This window comes from Camelus ferus, chromosome 11 (genome assembly GCF_009834535.1).
Source record: "Camelus ferus isolate YT-003-E chromosome 11, BCGSAC_Cfer_1.0, whole genome shotgun sequence".
Taxonomy (NCBI): domain Eukaryota; kingdom Metazoa; phylum Chordata; class Mammalia; order Artiodactyla; family Camelidae; genus Camelus; species Camelus ferus.
In genome coordinates this window covers 64,143,456-64,159,532 of record NC_045706.1, presented here as the reverse complement: position 1 = coordinate 64,159,532, position 16,077 = coordinate 64,143,456, and the positions used below count along the sequence as shown (strand labels likewise).

The 16,077-nt window shown below is 38.1% G+C and overlaps 1 long non-coding RNA gene and 1 other non-coding gene across 3 annotated transcripts; one reads left to right on the top strand and one right to left on the bottom strand.

Annotated features, from left to right (window-relative positions):
* Positions 1-78: 78 nt before the first annotated feature.
* On the top strand, positions 79-16,015 carry LOC116667254. Of its 2 annotated transcripts, XR_004324070.1 has the most exons (3): positions 79-729; positions 13,052-13,192; positions 13,621-16,015. It is a non-coding gene; the product is annotated as an uncharacterized LOC116667254 (long non-coding RNA). The 2 variants fall into 2 exon arrangements; XR_004324069.1 differs by lacking the exon at positions 13,052-13,192.
* TRNAG-ACC lies at positions 6,678-6,749 on the bottom strand. Its single transcript has one exon. It is a non-coding gene; the product is annotated as a tRNA-Gly (tRNA).
* Positions 16,016-16,077: the final 62 nt, after the last annotated feature.

The window sequence follows — 16,077 nt, the reverse complement described above, 5'->3', positions numbered from 1 at the left end:
TTGCGTCCTTCCCGCTCGATTTTGCAAGTAGGATTGCGCCCATCTTCCTGGAGAAGAAGGTGGGGTTTGGAGAGAACCCGGAAGCGGGGCGGGGGCGCAGGCTCCTAGGGCTTTTGTTGCCGGGTGCATGGGCGCAGTGCCGAGGGTAGCAGGGCACGCCACTTCCGTGCGCTGCGTGCGCCGTGCGCTACGTGCGCACGACGGGCGGGAATTGAAGATTACGGCTAGCCTCGCCCCTGGCTCTGCCCCCTTGAAGCCCCGCCTAGGGGTTTCCATGGTGATGATAAACTAGCCTCAAATGCCTCAGCTAGGCCTCCGCATTCCGTCCTCTAGGTGCTCAGAGGTACGACCGAGGTGCTGAATGTGTATAAGAGCGGGAGTGTGGAGACTCGAAGCCCGAGCAGAGGGGTGGGACGGGAAGCGTGTTCGAGACCAGCACCCCTTGACCAACTGGGGACTCTTGGGGTCGGGACAGCGGGTCTGCGATTTGGGATGGGGGCGGAGTCGCTCTTTGCAGAGGCAGCAAGGAGTATCCTTGGCTTCAGTGGAGGAGTCTTCAGCCCACCCGGGAGACGGAGACCGGAGGAGCCGGAAGGGGACGAATTTGAGGAAAATCCCTTTTTTAGGGCAGGGATGTCGGGGGAGCCCTAGACGGATCCGTATCCTAGGACATGGAGGTTTGAGAGGTCTGCGCCTGCCTGCGAGGACACCTTAAACGGTGCAGACGTGGTAGGAAAAAATTGTTTTATTTCTTAAGGCAGTAAGTCACATATTTAAAGACTCCCAAGCTTGCACGAGGCTTTATTACTCAAAAGCTTTTCTCCTACCCATTTCCTGCTTCCTAAGGAAATAGTTCAAACCTTTGAATTTTTCTAATCCAAGGAGTTTTATTTCTTCATTTTGTATCTGCATCTCTTCTTTGTGTTCTTCCTTCATCAGCTTCACTAAATTTAAATCCATCAGTCTGAAATATTTCCTAATTGAGTTCCTTTGCCTCTTGGTCACACTTTGCTGCAGCATTTGTGTAGTCAGCCATTTGCTTGTCTTTCTCTTTTTCTTGTCATACTCATGACTACATTTTACACTGGTTCCTTTTTGGCAAATCATCTTGGAATGAGCCTGCATTCAGCAGGTTGTGGGAGTAGATCCAGGGTTTTGTCCCACACTCATATTTTTTTCTTTATTATCAAGATTTTTTAGTTTAGTTCTTTTTCTCCCACTTTAAAATTAAGAAAGATGACACAGATATATTGTAAAACATATCTCGAAGGTGTAAAGAATACAGCTCAACCTAGAATCTGTGTACCCATCACTAACCTTTTTTGGGGGGTTATTAGGTTTATTTATTTATGGAGGAGATACTGAGGATTGAATCTGGGACCTCGTGCATGCCAAGCATGCGCTCTACCACTTGAGCTATACCTTCCCTCCTTCATTAATCTTAAGAAATAAAATTCTACTCTCAGGTTCCCCTTCCCATTGGTTCTGAATACTGGTCTTGGTAGTTGGAAAAAGAATAGTAGTAATGAAGCTCTCCATACAGTGCCTGTGTTAGAGCAGGCAGGTAACTATAGATACGAGCAGAGAAAGGGGGATGCAGGCCAAATGGCAGGAGTTGGGCAGAAAGGAGAGACACAGGCCCAATGCAGGAAACCATACATCATGTAAGCACCAGCAGTCCCTGGGCAGAGAAGGAAAAGCAGGAACCTCTGGGCTAAGTGGTCACCCTTTGGGGATGATGAGCAGCCTGGAGGCTAACAAAGAAAGGTGGGAAAAGGCCGGAATTTCTAGTGTCTGAATGTAACATTTTGCTTATTATCCCCTCATTTCAATAAAATTAGCCTTGCAGATTAGAAGTACCCATCATGCACCAACACCATGACACTTCTGATCCAACCTAAATAAGGAAAGAATCCCTCCTCCCTTTGGGAAGGTGGAGTTGGGATGAAAATCAGGGAGTATGACCCCAGACCCTTCCCTCCCCAATAAATACTCTGCCCGTTCATTTTTACACTCTACGTAACCAACTTGCCAAAGAATCTTGCAGCAGCTGCTCACCTGAGCCCGCCTGCTCTCCCCTTGAAAGTGTACTATTCATTACTTAATAAATCCTCACTTTACTTTATTTAAACCTCCACCTCTTGTCTCTGAATTCTTTCTGGGACAAGAACCTGGAACACCAGTTACATCCATTGGCAACACATGTAGTCTACTCTATAGCACGTGGGCTAGTTTCAAACAAGGTTGAATTCTCTTAGAACTTGTCTCCTCCTCCCCTACAACATGGCATAATCTTAGGCTTGAAGGGACGCTGTATGTGAAGCTCTGGGCAGTTGGTACAGTGATTGCTGACTGATACTTCTGTATTTGGAGGGATTTATCAATGGCTCTCTTGCCTCTTGATTGAGTGTCCCTTTTTTGTAAGATCTGTTACCAGTAAAGCTGCCTTCATCTGTGATTGTGGATCTGTAGAGTAGTGAGAGAAACTATGGGAAGAGGCAAGCTAAAAAATAACAGGCTGTTTTAGGTTGACCTTTTTTTTTTTTTCTAATGTTGGTACCTGGCATGTGTGTCTACTGAAATAAAATGCACAATGTAGAAGTTGAGAGTTATATTTTATTCAGTGGACATTTCTGAGGAATCGAACCCTTTGAACGAACCCTTGATCGCAGTGAGGGACTGATCCAAAGAGGTAGGGGAGGAGCCAGGATATATAAGAATAAAAACAAAGACCAGGTAGCCGGAACATCAAAAGATTACTGTTAATGAAAGAAAACCAGATAGCTCAAGTTAAGGAATTTAGTGCTTTTCTAAGTATGGGAAGGTGCAAATGTCTGGACTTCTTGAAATCATTCCTTTGACATGCACCTAGCTATCTAGGGCCAGTATCCTGTTCTTTCACGTCCCTCAGGGTGTCCCTCAGAGGCCTGGCTGCCTGCTGGTCTACATCCTGAGTTCACTGGCAGGGAGTGGCAGGGCTGGTGGTAGCGGCTGATGACTTGATGGCCACAACATTCTTTGTTTATTGATATGGCTTGCTGTATTTTTTGTTCACATAAATGACCAATAAAAGACTACTGGATGAAAAAAAAAAAAAAAAAAAGAAGGAAAAGTAGAACACTGCCTTTTATTTTATGATCCTTTGTGTAGTCCTAATCATCACAGCTCCTCCCATCTCTATCTTGAATTTTATGTTGGTTAGTTGCTTGCTTTTCTTTATAATTTGACTAAAATTGTGTCCCACAGAAAAATGTACTGAACAGTTCTGCATGTCTTTGGATTCTTTATGTATTGTTTTCCTACTCCGTGTTTTCTTCAGTGCCTTTCTTTGGTTAGTTAACCTCATCTGTTGTTTTCACAGAATTATTCCAAAACCAAGCATAAAGCTGTAGTACTTTTTGCTGCTAAGTATTCCATTTGATAAGCAGGCAACAATGTATTTCTCCACTGTTCTGTTAAAGGACTTATAGGCTGTTTCTAGTTTGGGGTATTGTAAACAGTGATGCTTTGAATCAGGACATGTCTTCTGGGACACACGTGCCTGACTTAGTTTTGGCTTCTGTACCTATGATGGAATTTCTGGGTCATAGAGTTTGCCCACATTCAACTTCATCACATAAGGACACTTTCTAAGACAGTTGTACCAGTTTATTTCCCTAGCCCCAAGGGGATTGCTAGATTATATAATGAGTAAATATTTAACTTTATAAGAAATTACCAAACTTTTCCAGAAGTGTCTGTACCATCTTGCATTCTCACTAGCAATATATGAGAGTTCTGATTGCTTTACATCTTCTTAACATCTTTTAAAACATTTAAAAGTATTTTAGCCATTCTGTAGGGGTATATGGCCATATTTTGTCATGGTTTTAGTTTTCATTTCACTAATGGCTCATAATGTTGATTATTTTTTCATGAGCTTACTTATCATCCCCATAACCCTTTTAAGGTATTTATCTGATCAAGTGTTTTGCCCATTTAAAAAAATTGGGTTCTTTCCTTCCTATTGAGTTTTAACAGTTCTTTATGCTTTGAAAATACAGATCCTTGGTGTTATATCTAAGAACTCTTCGCATAACACTAAGTCTTAAAGATTTTTCACCTGTATTTTCTTTTAAAAGTTTTACACTTTTATATTTTATGTATAGATTTATTCCGAGTTTTTTTTTTTTTTTTGCTTTTGAATGAGGTGTGAGGTTTAAATCAATATTCTCTCTCTTTCTTTTTTTTTTCTGCATGTGGATATACAATTGTTCCATCACCATTTGTTGAAAAGACTACTTTCTCTGCTGAATTGCCTTTGCTGTATTGTAAAAAATTTTTTAAAAATCAGAAAAAAAATTTGTGTGGGTCTGGACGTGGACTAGTTACTCTGTCCCCTTAGTTTATATGTGTATCTTTTCATCATTACTACATTGTCTTCATTGTAACTTTATGCTAATTTCCAAAATAGTGCAGTGTGAGTTCAACATTATTCACCTTTTTCGAAATTGTTTGGCTATCCTAATTCCTTTGCCTTTCCATGTAAATTTTAGAATCAGTTTGTCTATATTTATTAAAAAATACTGCTTGGGGGTAGGTATAGGTCAGTGGTAGACAGCATGCTTAGCTGGGTTCGATCCCCAGTACCTCTTCTAAAAGTAAAGCAAGCAAGAAAGAAACCTAATCCCCCCACCCCCCAAAAAAGGCAAAATCAAAATACTGCTGAGATTTTGATAGGAACTGTATTAATCCTAATATCATTTTGGGAGAGAATTGACATTTGCCTTTACTATGTTGAATCTTCCAATATGTGAACACAGTATGTCTATTCATTTACTTAGAGCTTCTTGGACTTCTTTCATAAGCATTTTGTAGTTTTTAGCATCCAAGTCCTACATACTTTTTATTAGATATGTGAGATATGTAAGTAATTTTAATTTTTTGAGCTATCATAAATGGTATTTCAAATTTATATTTCCACATATTTTATTGCTAGTACATAAAAATACAATTGATTTCTGTATGTTGATCATGTAGTCTATGACTGTGCTTAACTTATTAGCAGGACCTGTGGCATCCCCTCCCCCACCCCCCACAACCCCTGCCTCTTGTTTATGGAAAAGCTGAAGTCTCCCAGGCCTCCCTGAGTCACAGAAGAGCAGGCTCAAGTAGTTGATTAGGACAAGCCTGCAGGCTTTGGGAGATGGCAAGAACTCTGACCACCTATCTCAATGATTAACTGAGATTATTCCTTCATTTCCCTTTAAAACTTCCGTGGCTGAACAGAATCTTTGGAGGTGGTTTTTTGGGAGGGATGCTGGGTCCACAAGGTTGCAGGCATTCTGATTAAAAGCAACTTCCTTTTTGTTACCAAGGCTCTTGCCCCCAGGATCATACCCCTGCCCCTTCCTCATATAGAAACCAATTACTCTTGTCTAAGTCTCAGGAGGCAGCTGCAGAGAAGAAACAAGAACTGGTTAGAACTCATAGAGACCAAGATGGTGGAGGATCTAACTTCCAGTCGACCTTGAGCCTCATTATACATTCATTGTAATGTGTGTTAACATGCTCAGTGACATACCCATGAGTGCCATGACAGTTAACAATTGCTATGACAACCACCAGAAAAGCCCATAGAGGACTGAAAAACTCAGAGCAGGGACTTACTGCCTCCACCACACATTGAAGGCGGACATGATGGCAGAAGCTTCCCATAAAAGTCTATGTGGCCCAACCCGGGCCAGAGATGTCTCTACCACCCATCTTTGCTGATGGCTCCCCACTTGAGTGCCTCTTCCTCACTTAAGCACTTTCCTCCCATTTCCCCTTCTGCAAATTCTTTCTGCTGTGCGAATTCTTTCACAGCAGGTGCCAAGAACCCACAATTTGGTGGGCCTCCTAATTTAAGGGTCCTCCCTCCGCAAACAGTTCTAGGAGTTTTTTCCTTTTGTTTTTTGTTTTTTGTTTTTGGTACATCTCTTGGGATTTTCTGTGTAGCACATCATGTGATCTGCAAAGAGGAGGTAGTATTTCTGTTTCAATACATACTTTTATTTCCTTTTCTTGCCTTATTCTGCTGAGTTGAATTTATAATATGATGTTGAATTAGAGTGGTGAAGTGGACATCCTTGTCTTGCTCCAATCTTGGAAAGAAGCATGCAGTTTTTCACCACTAAGTGTGTTAGCTGTAGTTTTTTGTAGATGCTCTTTATCAAGTTGAGGTGATTCCCCTCCATTTCTAACTTGCTGAGCATTTTTAGCATGAATGGAATGTTGCATTTTGTCAAGTGCTTTTCCTATGTCAATTTATGTGATCATATAGTATTCCTTTAGCCTGTTGATATGATGTATTACATTGATTTTCAAACTTGAACCATCCTTGCATATCCATACTCTACTTGGTCATGGTGTATAATTCTTTTTCTATATTACTGAAATCTATTTGCTAATATTTTATGAAGGGCTTAGCATCTATATTTATGAAGGATATTGGTCTAGTTTTCTTTCTTGATGTCTTTGGGTTTGGTATCAGGGTGTACCTGACCTCATTAAATGAGTTGGGGCAGTGTTCCCTCCTCTTCCATTTTCTGAGATTGTTTAAAGTTGGTTTTAATTCTTTTTTGTTTGTTTTTAATCTTTTATTTATTTATTTATTTATTTATTTATTTATTTATTTACTTATTTATTTATTTAGATGGAGGTGCTGGGGATTGAACCCAGGCCCTTGTGTGTGGTAAGCACACACTCTACCACTGAGCTATACCCTCCCCTCAATTTTAATTGTTTTCTAAATATTTGGTATTACTTTTCCTGTGAAACCATCTGGGTCTGGAGATTTTAGGAGAAGTTTTCAAAGTAGAAATTCAATTTTAAAATAATTACAGGGCTGTTCATGTAGGTAGAACTGTAGTAGTAGCTTTTTGAGGAATTGGAAAATTTCCTCTCACTTGCCAAATTTATGTGAGTAGCATTCTTTATAGTTTTCCCATATGACCCTTTGGGGTTGTTTTGCCAAAATTGGAATATTTTTAATTGTTATTTGTTCAGATACGTTCTAGGCCCACACTCTTTCTCCTTCCCTTCTTGGACTCCCTATGATGCGAATGTTAGATCTTTTGTTATAGTCCCACAGCTTCCAAAGGCCCTGGTCATTTTCTGCTGCTCTGTTTTCTGTCATTCAGATTGGGTAATTTCTGTTTTTCTGTATTCAATTGCTCTACCTTTCTCCTCTTTTGGCTCCTTTCTGCTTTTGAGTTTTTTATTTTGGTAATTATATTTTTCAGTTCTAGAATTTCTACTTGATTCTTTAAATCTTCTGTTTCTCTGCTGAGTTGCACTTTTTCATGTGTTTCAGACATATTCATAATCGCTCTTTGAAGCGTTTTTGTGATGGCTGCTTTAAATTCCTTGTCAGATAGTCCAAATATTGGTGTTGATGTCTTTTGGTTTTCTTTTCTCATTCAAGTGGCTCTTCTCCTGGGTTTTGGTAGGGCGATTTTTTTTTTTTTTTTTTTTTTGATCCTGGACATTTTGAGCATTTTCATGAGACTCTGGCTGTTACCCAAATCTCCTATTTTTAGCAGGTTTTCTCTGACACCACACTGGCAAGGGAAAGGGAGGTGCTACCTTATTGTTGCCAGGTTGGATAGAAGTCCAGTTTCTCCACTCAGCCTCTGTTGACTGGGGGTGGGGAAATCAGAGAGATGCCTCATTCCAGTGCACTGGGATGTCTGTTAGGTTCCCCACTGGACCTTCAGTGACAGCAGCTTGGCTGGGAGGGTAAGATGTAGTTTTGCAGGCTGGCAAGGGGAAGTCTAGGCTTCCTATTAGGCCTTTGCTGATATGAATAGGGGTGGTATCACCCTTTTTTTCTGTGGAGCTTGGCTGGAGTATGGTGGTTATTGTCTAAAAGTTTTGTCTTACAAGGCTGTCCTGTCCCTTTTCTCGTCCTTTGTCTCGAAGACCAGGATTTTCTTAGGTTTTTAAAAATTTGCACCTATTGACATTTTCAGGTTGCTGGCTTCTCTAACACCCAGTGTGAAATACAAGAAGCAAAAAGAAAACCCAGGAAGCCCAACATCATTTCATTTCTTGGGGCCAGGATCCCTTCTTGATCTGCCATTTCTCTCCACCTTTCAGTCTTGTTATGTTTCTTAATGTACCATTATGTTTAGCTGTATTTAGGGAGAGGAATAGGAAGTGTATCTTCTCCATCTTGTCCTGAACTGGAAGCTTTGCCTTCATTTTTGAAAGATATTTTTGCTATCTCTGGGATTAGAGTATGACAGTTTTTTTTCTTTTAGTACTTTAAAGATTTCATTCCCCAGCCTTCTCTATTGCATTGTTTCCAGTTAGAAATCTGATGTCATCTTTATATATGTTCTTTTCATAAATTTTTTTTACAGTTTTTATTCAATTTTTAAAGGTTACATTCCTTTTCCAGTTATTACAAAGTGTTGGCTATATTCCATGTGTTGTACAAAACCTCCTTGAGCCTACCTTACACCCAATAAGTGTAAGGTAGTGCTTCTTTTATATTTACTAGTTTTTTGGATTTTTTAGATTCCACGTTTAAGTGATATCATACTGTTTTTTTCTTTCTCTGACTTGTTTCACTTAGCATAATGCCATCCAAGTCCATCTGTATTGCTGCAGATGGCAAAATTTCATTCTCTTTTTATGGTTGAGCAGTATCCCATTGTATGTTTATAAATATACCACAACTTTTTTATTCATTCCTCCGTCGATGGACACTAAGGTTGTTTCCATGTCATATATATATTCTTTAACATGTCTGTTTTTTCTGGCTGACTTAAGATTTTTAAAAAATCACTTATTTTGAGCTATTTGATTCTGATATTCTTTGGTGTAGTTTTCTTTATGTTTCTTAAAAAAATTTTTTGGGGGGGACGAAGTAGGTTTTATTTATTTATTTAATGGTGATACTGGGGGTTAAACCCAATACCTGGTGTATGCTAAGCACGTGCTCTACCACTGAGCTATACCCACCCCCCTCTTTATGTTTCTTTAGTTTAGGGTTCATTGAGCTTCTTGGAACTGTAAGTTTATAGTGTTTTTTTTTTTAAATTATGGAAAGTTTTAGGCCATTATTTCTTCAAATATGTTTTCTGGTTTTTTCATCCCACCCCACCCTTCAGTTATCTATGTATTAGTCTTCTTGAAATCATCACATAGTTTCTGATTTTTTTTTTTCTTTTCAATTTGGGTTGGTTTTTTTTTTTTTTTTTTTTTGGCATAATGAGCTTGATTGACTTCAAGTTCAGTAATCTTTTCTTCTGTGATATGTAATCTGCTGTTCATCCCATCCAGTGTTGTTTTTTTTTTTTTTCCTCCATCCAGTTTATTTTTTATCTCAGACATTATAGCTTTTGTTTCTGAAAGTTTGGCTCGAGTCTTTTTATATCTTTCATGCCTGTTTTTAACTTTCTGAACACATGGAATACAGTTATAGTAATTGTGTATATGTCCTTTTCTGCTAATTCTAGCATCTTTGTCAGTTCTTGAGTCAGTTTCAATTCACTGATAATTCTCCAAAGATCATGTTTTCTTGCCGTTTATGTGCTTGGTAATCTTTTGTTGGATGCTAGGTACTGTGAATTTTACTTTGTTGAATGCTGAATACTTTGTATTCCTATAAATCTTCTTGAGCTTTATTTTGGGAATATAGTTAAATTACTTGAAAACAGTTGGATCTTTTTTGGTCTTTGTCTTTTTAGGATTTGTTAGGCAGGTCCAGAAAAGTGCTCTGTCTCGGGTTAATTATTCCCCACTACTGAGGGAAGATCTTCCGGAGTACCCTACCCAGTGGGCCAAGAATTATGAAATTTTACATTCTGCTAGCTTGGAACAGGCACTATTCCCCTTAATGAGCACAGGGTACTGTTCCCTCTGATGCTTTTGAATGATTCTTTCCTTGGATCTCTGGTGTTTTCCCTACCTATACTTGCTGACTCCTACTCCCCCGAATGCCAAAGGGGCCCCCTGCAGATCTCTGGGGTTTTCTCTCCCTGTTCTGTTCCATGAACTCTAGCTAGCTGCCTTGGCTTCCCGGATTCTCAAATCTCTCTCTTCAGATCAGGGAGTCTGCTGGGTTCTGCCTCAGTTTTTTCTCCCTAAAAGTCTAAAAACTTCTCAGGTGGTGAGCTGGGGCAATTGTGGGGCTTATCTCCTTGCTTCCTGTCTCCTTTGTTGCCTGGTATCCATTGTTTTGGAAACCATTTTTTCCTTATATTTTGTCAATTTTTTTGATTGTTTCAGGTGGAAAGGTTAATCTGGCCCCTGATACTCCATCTTGCCTAAGAGTTGAAGTCCTCCATATTTTGTTTTTAATCTTTACACAAATCTTTTTTTTTTTAATTTATCTGTTTTTTAATTTGGACTGGAGGGCAGAGTAAATTTTTTGTTTTAGTTTACAACACTCTATTGTTCCCTTTGTTATATTGATATATTTATTCCCTTTAATCCCCATTTCCTATTTCCATTCTCAGTTCATGGTAAGTTTTTTTTTTTGGTCATGGTACGAATTCTAATTCATATTAAGTGTATCCTTTTATTTATATGTGAACTTACTTGTACTATGTATAATTTGTTTTCTGAGTATGTATCTGCAATGCACATAACTCATATTCTTCTGGTGAATTTGTTCATTTGTCCCCAGCATGGTGTTTTCACATCTCACCTTGTTGCTGTGTGATGGTGATTCCATTTAAACTGCTTCTTACTGATATTTGCTCATATACACTATCGTGTGCCGCACCGCATTGCACTTGTAAGCAGGATTGCTAGGTCCTAGTTAATGCATATGCATCTTCCACTTCCTCCTGTTCAGTATCTCCAAGTGGAGATTATTTACTCTTAATTTTAGAATTTTATTTTATTTTTTATAAAGTATATTAATTTAGACTTAGCAATATATTGTATACTTTTCTGCCATCAACCATTATATTTATTTGTATCATATTTTCCTTTTAGAATCATTTTTTTATTTTGATAGATTCCATTCTCTAATTCTTAAAAATAGTGTTCATGGATCAAAATAAATCTGCATTTAGGCCTTACTAGATTGATTTTTTTCTTTTTTTTTTTTAACATTTTTTTTATTGAGTTATAGTCATTTTACAATGTTGTGTCAAATTCCAGTGTAGAGCACAATTTTTCAGTTATACATGAACATATATATATTCATTATCACATTTTTTTTTTCATTGTGAGCTACCAGAGATCTTGTATCTATTTGCCTGTGCTATACAGTATAATCTTATTTATCTATTCTGCATATGCCTGTCAGTATCTACAAATTTTGAAATCCCAGTCTATCCCTTCCCACCTCCTGCCCCCTTGGCAACCACAAGTTTGTATTCTATGTCTATGAATCTGTTTCTGTTTTGTATTTATGTTTTATTTTATTTTTTTTAGATTCCACATATAAGTGATCTCATATGGTATTTTTCTTTCTCTTTCTGGCTTACTTCGCTTAGAATGACATTCTCCAGGAACATCCATGTTGCTGCAAATGGCATTATGTTGTCAGTTTGACTTTTTTTTCTAATTGAGAATTTTAGGATCAAAAGTATATTCCCCTAGGATGTAAAAGCCATTGCTCTCTTATATTCTTGTAAACATCATTGCTGATGTGATTCTGATTCCCTTGTAGAATGGCCAGGATTTTGGTTTTCTACCTGTGGTTTAAGGAATTCTGATATATTCTTTATTCATCTTTATTTTAACCAAAATTTGTTATAAAGATAAAGCCAGTGGTTGCTTATGACCACAAAGGTATTAAGAAAAACTATTTTGTTGGTTCTGTTAATCATAACAATTACTAAAGCCATCGACAGTGGGTTAAAAATTAGAAGGTTTTGTCAGGTGAAATAGCTCAGTGGTAGAGCTCATGCTTAGCACGTGTGAGATCCTGACTTCAATCCCCAGTACTTCCATTAAAAAAGGGGGGGGGGCACTTCTGAGCCTATAAATATGGCCAAGAGAATAGGGCCATATTAAAAAAAAAGCAGAAGTTTGATCAAGATGAAATTCAGCTTCCATAATTAATCATACTCTGTGTAAATATACCTCCTACCACAAATAAGTAAACCCATGTTATTGGTTAAGGATAAGAGTTTTTGCTTTAATTATAACTAAGAATATTATAGGGTTTTTTTTTTTTTTTTGTCGGATCACCAGGTTTTATCATGACATTATAAGGCACCCTCTCCTTAACTTGACAAATATTTATATTCCCAGTATTTTGAAACATCTGAATTATATATATCCTCCTTCTTTAGACATATGGTGATACATATAATATGTGGACTCATATTTTTCTCCAGTTTGGAGTATTACTTACTGTTCTTAGAGCATTACCCCACGTTTATTCTCTTTCTTTCTAGGACATTCAGTAGTTGCTTTTAGAAATTATAGCTTGGTCCCTTTAAACTAAAGATCATACTTACTCTTTACATTTGCACTGCATTTGAGATCACTGAGTGGATCTTCCAGCTTGCCATTCCACTCTACGAATTTCTTCTATTCTGCTACTTCCTTAATTTTGTGAGCTTTTTTTTTTTTTTTTTTTTGGATTTTGACACTATTTTTAATATCCAAGATGGCTAATTGTTATTTATAATAAAAGATATATATATATGATAAAGATATATATTTATAAATATATGTATAAATTTATATATATAAATTTATATCTTTAAATGTAAATATATATATATATTTACAGGTGTCTTAATCTGTTGTATTGCTGTGCACATACTAGGCATACATCTTTGAAAATCTCCATCTTTCAAAATCTCCTGCTTTCTGTATTGACTTAGTTTTCTTCAGTGTTACCTTCCGTCCTTTCAATGAGGTGATGCTCTTTGGGGTGTTGGTTTTCTTCAGATGTTGCATGAAAATCCCTGCGGGCCTGATTCTGTTTACCTCTGCCCTTTATAGGTAACAGGACAGGACGTGGTGTGTGTGCCCCAGTAATGATATGGGGTTCCTAAGGCATCTTGGTTGCTGCCAGACACCAAGGGCACCTTAACTACCTCTCTTCCAGCCTAGGAGTGGACCCACAACTGCTTTCCCAGCCCTCTGTGTACAAGGAGGAGGGAGCCCCAAAACTCAAGCTGTCGCTGGAGCTTCTTGCATCTTTTCAAGCTGTCATCTCCTGCAGGTTTTGGACTATGGATACAACTCTGTGGGCACTCCATCTTCTTTGAATTCCTCAAAATTCCCTGTCCACTGAGGGTGACTCTTCTCAGTTTCCAGCAATCATACCCTTTCATATTTTTAAAATATCTTTTGTCGTTGCTGTGGTCTTTCACCAGAGGACCTACCGCAGTATGTCCTCTGAGTGCCATTTTGATTCAGTTAAATTGTGCACACTCTGTCCTTTAGTAAATTAGGTAGTCTTTGTGGGTGGGATGGGGGAGTTTGTATAAGTTTTGGAAACAGAGACTTGGGCTTAAATCTCAGCTCTAAAATGTTTTTGGTATTTTAAAGTCTCTTTATGTAATTTGACTCATCTTTACGTTCCTCATCTATATAATGGAGAAAATTATGTTCATTACATATTCTTGTTATATATATTAAATGAAAAATTTACAGGTTTTGCTTTATTTTCAGCCACAAAAAGTCGTACCCAAGCGAGTTTGATGCCTGTCCTGTCAGGTGTCTCTGCTGCTTGGTCCTGAAGGCCGTGGAGGACTGGTGGCCCAGCTCGTCCTGGTGCTTGTCTGCTGAGATGTGCAGAATTTCCAGAACTGAATATGGGGCATCTGGTGTTGATCTCATTTTTTTGTTGGATGCTAATCAGAAGATTATATCAAATGGCCCTGAAAAAAGACAGAGAAACCACGGGACACAGGTATATTGAAGTATTCTAGTCCCACAGAAATGAAGCAGGTGGGTGTTGAAGCACAGTGAAACATACTGTATTAGTCAAGACAGCTGGTTTATAGGAAACCTCTACTGATTCCAGCCTAACCTTACATGGGGAACCCAGGAACAATGAATAGCTGTTTTTATAGAAGTGGAAGCTGTGTAACCCAATTTGCACCATGAACTTGTGAAATCAGTTGTTTATTTTTTTAGAATCCCTTTTCAGTATTTTGTAATGCCTCAAAATGCTTCTTGCATGTTGAGCTTATTTCAATTTATATTGTAGTGGCATACCTCAGCAGTTGTATATTTATATTGAAGTAATTTCAGTTCTGTGAAATAACTTTTATACCATACTGATCTAACACATTCAGGAGACATGCTTTTAAAAAATTCTATTAAAGGTCTTAGATCCATAATATTTCAAAAATTTGATGCTTTTTTTCCTTCTAGTATTTTTCCCCCCATTTAAAATCCTTTAAGGTAACTTCAGATTTTACAACATTAAATTTGAAAATTGAAATATAATACCAATACTGTTGGGTTTTGGTCTTTGTGACTATGTGAAATTGTGAAGCCTTAATTTAAGCTTCTCTTTTTATCATTATTTCCTTTTAGGTGTGCTTTGCTAAGTGAAACATTTAATAATTTTGTTAGCAAATTAAATTATTTTTCAAAGAAAGACTCTCAGGATTCAGGATATAGTTGTGCTTGTGGCCATGACTTATTACCACATAAGGAGGCAGAGTAGAATCAGCAAAAAGGAAAAAAAGTGCCTGGGATGAAGTCCAGAGGTAACCTGACATGAGCTTCCCAGAATCCTCTGTTAGTGGACTCCCACAGGATGCACTGAATTCCCCCGACAACTAGCTGCAGCACTCGTGGGAAGTGTTGTCTACCAGGGAAGTTTATCAAAGGCTAGGAGTCCAGGGTGTTTCTTGGGGGTCAGTCATGGAGGCAACATGGTACCCATATGATTGATGAGGGAAGCAGGTGTTCAGCAGTGACCACATCATTTGTTAGTTTAGGTGTGTATTGAGCCACTCTTATCATTTAGGGGAAGTTTTATGTGAATGTAGGCAACTGTTTCCCAGGTAAGTTCTCAGATACCAGACAAGGGCCAGTCTTGCAAGCAGGCCTTTCTAAGCAGAGGAGGCTCAGGCCTGCTATGTTAACTCTTTTTGGCATGAAATATAAATGGCACAAACACACCAGTGAAATGACAGATTGTCAGAGTGGATTAAAAAAAGACTCAGTGTGTATAAGAGTCATTATGTATATGACTACCTATAAATAATAGGTAGTTTTAAAGAGATGAGAAAAGGTATAACATGCAAACAGTAAAAAAAAAAAAAAGGATATCTGATGTGAATGTATTGCTATCAGACAAAGCAAGCTTTTGAACAATGAAAATTACCAGAAATAAAGAGTATGTAATGAAAAAAGACTGAGTAGCCAGAACTATTTTGAAAAAGGATAAAATTGGAGGAATCACACCACTACCCAATTTTAAGACTTACTATAAAGCTATTGGAATCAAGACAGTATGGTATTGGTGGAAGGATAGACTGGTTAGTGGGACAGAATAGAGAGTCCAGAAATTGACACAGACATGGCCAATTTTTGACAACAAATTCAATGGAAACAATTTGCAACAATTCAATGGAAAAAGAATAGTCCTATAAATAAGTGCTGGAACGACCAGATGTCCATCTGCAAATAAAATGAACCCTAACTGAAACCTCACACTTTACATATTAACTCAGAATGGATCACAGATCCAACTATAAAACTATAAAGTGATTTGTTAGTTAAACCCCTTAGGACTATGTTGAAGTAACAGCAATGAAATATATCCTAAGAATACCTCCCTTACGGTGTGTGTATCATGATGTGTACCACCACTGTTATAAATGAGGGAACAGGCAAATAGAAAATTGGCAACCTAAGGGCGCAGAGTTTGTAAATGTGTCTCTCAGCGATGGTTTATGAGGGATTTGTGTTGACAGAAGAGATGGTGAAGAAAGGGATGGGGTAGGAAGCAACTGTTTTAGAAGACAATTTTTCTCAGGAGGGTCTGGATATCGGAAACTTGTTGCTTCTGCTGATTCTGTTAATAAATCACAATTCCCCATCTGTATGTATTGCCTATTCTATTTCTTGGAATCCCTACATCAAAGGAAACACTGTAATCCATGGACT